Genomic DNA, 6,112 nt, shown 5'->3' on the forward strand with positions numbered 1-6,112 from the left:
TGTCACATGAGTGAATTGTAGCAAAAGTTATGAAATTTTTTTTTTTGGAAATCCTATCTTTACTCGAATTTTTTATTATAAATATATGGGCAACCCAGTAGGCAAGTACGTGCTTATCCTCGACAACAAATTGGTGACATGGCAGACAAATAGCTGGCCACATGTCACACATGTACAATTCAACTAGATTTTCCGTCATCGACGATATGTGATGACGTGACAAAAGAGCAATAAGCGAATCACGCGGAATATCGATCAAAAAAGGCAAAAACTCAATTCTAATCCTCAATTTTAGTGTCTATCTGATTTCTCAAAGTCATCAAATCATTAGTCTCTATTAGTCTATTTGACTCTTGGAAACGTCGGTTTTGGTGGACTGGACAGTGGACACCACCACATGACGTTTTTCCCAGGGCATTTTCATTAATAAATTGGACTTTGGTTTATTGTTAGTGAAATTGCCAGTTTATGGATATTTTCATGTGATGTTTTCTAAAGTTGGGACCAGTTAGTAATATACGAGACGAAATATCAAATATGTATGCTATGACGTGCCTACGTGTTTCATTTGGCTAAAAAAAAAAAAATTGTAAAAATATCGCATAACAAACAAAAATGAAAAAACCAACAAAGGGACTTGGCGGTGACAAAATTTGGGAACAAGAGCAGCTCGATGCATTTGAGGGCTTCAAGCGAAAATTGTATTGAGGCATTTTAGATATTTACATGACTTTTTAACATATATATATATATATATATATATATATATATATATATATATATATACTTAATGTAGGGTTATAGATTGACATTAGTTAATGAATTAAATTATCCAAGTTGATTAATTATGTCAAATTACATGCAGAACGTGGAGGCACCAACCAATCACCAAATAAATTAACTACAGCGAAAATAAAATAGACATGATGATTTGTTGACGAATGAAAAAAACATCTCGCAAGGCAAAAACTCCTACTGGGTGAATTTCAGGTCACCACTCTAAAAAACCCACTAATCAAGAACAAACCATTACAAGTATAAGGAATCTTATTACTACCAGGTCTATCTCAAAATATCAACCTACAGTTGAATATTTGCTTCAATCTCCAATTGGACTTGATCTTGTAGAAAACTTCTTTACTTGTATGGATCCAAGTAAGTGATTAACTTAACAGCAACCCTTTTGATTGTTGTAGTTGATTTGTAGCAATTTCACATAAAAACACCAATAAAATCTTCAATTATTGGTGTCAGAGACTTTGCTTGATAGAGACCTTAAAGGTGCACAAGGTTAGCAGTAAGATCTCTCTCTTCTATTATCTGAACTCACATGTTCAAGAGGTGAAAGCTATGGTTTTAATAAGAAAACTTTATGAAACATTAGGGTTAGGGTATTCTAGCTTTCTCTACTACCCTTATTTAAATAGGAGCTTAATGGGCCTTTTAGATGAGCTCTCCTATTCCTATTAGGTTTACACGAACCCATAAACAAATAGCCTCTTAGAATAAAATGTTGTAAGCAATATCAAAAATCCTATTAGCTCAATAGATCGAGGCAGTATCAAGGTTCATTAAATCTCAATAGATCGAAGGAGTCAAGCTAGGTATTGGGACATGCAGATTCAACTTTTCTTGAATGTTTTCTTGAGTAATCTTCACGTCTTCAACAATACCACTTGTCATACACCTACAAAATACTTCATGATAATCTTAAAATCACTTAGAACTACGCAATTACACGTAAATCATGTTTTGTCATAGAATATGCCAATTATATTAAAATATGATCCTAACACAATTGACTTCTCATTAAAAAAAAAAAAAAAAAAACGTTGGTTTGGATCAAACTAAATAATTAATATTTTAATTTTACTTGCTTAGCTAGATATAGACAATGAATTAATGTTAATATGTTAATATTTAAGCGGAGGGACTTTTTGTTTTCTTCTTTTCGTTTTCTGTTTTCTGTTTTCTTTTTCGCTCTGCGAGAAGAAACCAAGCATAGGTTGTGGAGAAAAAACAGGGTAACCCAGCAAAATCACTACGGTAACCTTCCATTAATTTGATAGAAATAATGTTATTCATGGCGGAATTTAATTAGTTATGTAGGTCCATATATTAAATACTCTTCAATTTGTTTGTTTTACCTGTTTGTTGTGTTACAATCATGCTATTGTTTTCTGTTTTTAATTTTTAATTTTTATAATAACAAACATTTATAACTAAGGCATTGAAATATTTTGAGCACACCATGTGTTTGAGAAAATGCCTTGCTTACTCTTGCATTAGTTTATAGCCACTTTATGGTTTGTGCATCTTGGTTTTAATTGCTACTGGTTATTGACCACTTTTTGTTATGTATCAATCATAATTTATTGGCCAAGTCATTGCTGTCTATATTAAAGGATGAAGACACTCTTAGACACTCTTTGTATTAGCGACTATAATAAAAGCCTTATGGACAAAGCACAGTTTGTCAACATTACTTTCAACTTTCAAGCATTCAAATTTAGATAGGTGCTTGGCAGAACTTTGTTTCTAAGGTATTCAATTCAACGTATTGACCAGTCTTTTTTCTTCTTTTCTTTTTTCAAATAATGTAGAAGCCTGGTATCCATACTGATATTTTCAATGCTTTGTTCTTTGCTCTCTTTTTATTTTGTGGTTTGGTAAGAGTACTTGCAGCTAGTGGCGGAGCTAGAAATTTAGGTCAAAGGGGGCAAGATTAGAAGACAAGATTAAAAATAAAAAAATGAATCTAAAATTTTTTTATCAATATTAATAACAAAAGAAATAAACAACAATATGCTAATATAATTACCATATAGAATCTAACATAAAATCATGGTTTTAAAAACCATTACAGTAAAAGAATCGAAAAAGAGGCTGGTTACTGGTTTTTTGGTTAAACCGGTAGTCAAACCGATAATATCATAAATAATATAATTAATTTTTTAAAATAATAAAAATTAAAAAATATATATTTTAAGTTTTTTTAACTAAGAATATTCAAGTTAAACATATATATATATATATATAATTTTTAAAAATAACGTGAGTTTAGTTTTCGTGTATTAAATTTAGGAATAAAAATAACAAAACCTAATAGTAATAGTTTTAATTTTCTAATGATATTTTTTTAACAAATCTAGTGGAGCACTTGTGGCAATAATATAATGACTTGTAAAATCATCTAATATTAATATGAAGTGTCATGTTCCCAACATTTGTACAATACTTTCACAACAAATCATGTGTGGTAAGTTGTTATTGATTTTAATTTGAACACACCACTTCAATTATTTTTATTCACTAGTATTAGCTAGTAACTACCTTGCACTTAAGATTTATTGTAAAAATATTGTGAAAATATTGTGATAGCATTTTTTAATTTTAATTTCTTATATTTTATTTTATTTTTCCCTTATCTCTTTTTTCTTCATCCACACATTTCTTTATTATTTTTTTCTCTTTTTTTCTCCTTCACACATATTATTTCCCATTTCTCTGATCTCTATATTCACTTTTGATCACTTTTCTTTTTTACTTTTCTCCTCTACCAGACAATCACTTCATCCACTCCATATTCCACAACTCCATATTCCACAACATACCAATGTACTATATTATAATTATATGTAAAAAAGTTTGCAAGTTCAAGGGGGCAGGATAATTATATGTAAAAAAATTTGCAAGTTCAGGGGGCACCTGCCCCCCCCACCCAACCCCCCCTCCCTCCGCCCCTGCTTGCAGCATACAATGAGAATTGTTATAGTTCACAATCGAATGAGTTTTACTATAGTTCACAAATGAGTTTCTTTTGGAACATGTGACTCCTCCTGCCAACGGTTTGAAGCCATGTCATATCTGTAATGCATTAAAGATTGAAAGCAAATGGCTGTTCCTAAGTAGATCAAATTAACATGAATGGATTTGGGTGAACATGGCTTATTACAACCATGATTCCAACCATTGCCATTGCATAATTTTGATTTTATTAATCTATTAGATGCAAGAACCTAATTGATAGTTTAAATTTTAAAATTAAAAAGCTTTTAAAAACTTATTTTGCAGGTCTTCTCATTTTTGGATAAAGAGCTGCATACTTTTTGACCTGCCTTTGCAAATAGCAAACCTTATTGGGAAAACATTTGTCTTCCAATTAGAACTCAATGACTATAACCTCAAACAGGGATCGGAGATCTACACTGTGAAGAAACTTTTTGATCCTGTTATACGAACTGACAATTCAGTTAAACTTGATCAAATAACTGATGTGAGTACTTTTATATTAAATTTAAATAAAAAAATTAGATATTTTTAATGTTACTTATTCATATCATAATACAATTTAGACCATATTCTTTTGACAGTATTATTATATGAGTAATGCTACAAATGATTCTGCCAACAACTTACCTAGTGAAGAAGATGCTAATCCTACAAATGCTGCAAGTGATGTATAGCTCACACCTATTGCAGATCGACAAAAGAGGAAGAGGAAACAAAGAGTCCTTTAATCTGTTGAAGCTTATGTTACAAATTATTTAAACTTTTCTTACAATAATGTAATCACCATTAGAAGGTGTTCTGTTTTCTGTTGAGAAGAGATAGCTGAACTTACAAAATAGGTGACAAAGGAATAGTTGGTGTTAAATATTCTGAGAATTTGGGATTTTTTTTTCAACATGTATTGGTTTTATTTGATGGATGCATGATTGTCCACCTGTTGTATTAGTTTTATTTGATGGGTGCATGATTGTCCACCTGTTGTTTTCTCATGTTTTTGGCAGTGTTACTGGTTTTGTCTACGTGTGTAATGGTTTTATTTGATGGATGCATGATTGTCCACCTGTTGTATTGGTTTTATTTGATGGATGCATGATCGTCCACCTGTTGTTTTCTCATGTTTTTGGCAGTTTACGTGTGAAGCTTTCTTGATGCATGCCTGTGTTTGTCCACTGTCTGGTTTTAATGGCTCTTTTTTTTTCTTTTTCCCTGGTAGTTCTACTAAGTTAACCCTTTCACTGTGGGCTACCCAAAATGACTTGATGTATTGATTTTGCATGGTCTGCTTTACTAAAACATTCAACCTTTCTCACTAAAAAGAAAAAAGAAAAAAACCTTTTACTGTGGGCTTGTATTGCTTTAGCCCATGGTCTGTTAACCTTGCCCATTATTTATAATGAAGTATGATATATTCATCATGTTTGCATGCGTTGAGACAATGTTGTCGCTTTTAGATGGTTCTTGGACTTAAAAATTCATTATTTTTCATTTCACCTATTGGTTTTTCTTTGTGAGTGTTAATAATATTTATCTATTTTATGGCATAGGTATTATGACAATGTACAACAATGAAGATGACAATGGGAGAGATATTTTCCAAAGATTATATTGAAATTTTATTCTTTAATAGATTGTGCTGATTTTTTTTTCGACCCAATTCTTTTTTGTCAAGAAGATTTCAATGAATATCATATATTTAAATACTGTTAACCTTGCCCATTATTTATAATGAAGTATGATATATTCATCATGTTTGTATGCGTTGAGACAATGTTGTCGCTTTTAGATGGTTCTTGGACTTAAAAATTCATTATTTTTCATTTCACCTATTGGTTTTCTTTGTGAGTGTTAATAATATTTATCTATTTTATGGCATAGGTATTATGACAATGTACAACAATGAAGATGACAATGGGAGAGATATTTTCCAAAGATTATATTGAAATTTTATTCTTTAATAGATTGTGCTGATTTTTTTTTTCGACCCAATTCTTTTTTGTCAAGAAGATTTCCATGAATATCATATATTTAAATACTGTTAAGTTGATATAATAATAATAATAATAATATATAGTTTAATAAATATCTGAAATGTATAGCTGTTAGCAAATGTTTTAGCTACATGATTTTATTTTACGAATTCAATTTTGGTGTTGTAGTAAAATAAACCAAAATTAAATTTTATATTGTACTTAATTCATTTCCCATGCATTGCACAGGTTAGCAACTAGTGTATTTAATATAAATAGTCATTTAGAAGTTCTTTTTCGAGTATATACATTTATATTAAACGAATATATCTTTGGCATAAAGGGTTATAATT

Source organism: Castanea sativa, chromosome 5, assembly GCF_040712315.1.
Source record: "Castanea sativa cultivar Marrone di Chiusa Pesio chromosome 5, ASM4071231v1".
NCBI lineage: Eukaryota > Viridiplantae > Streptophyta > Magnoliopsida > Fagales > Fagaceae > Castanea > Castanea sativa.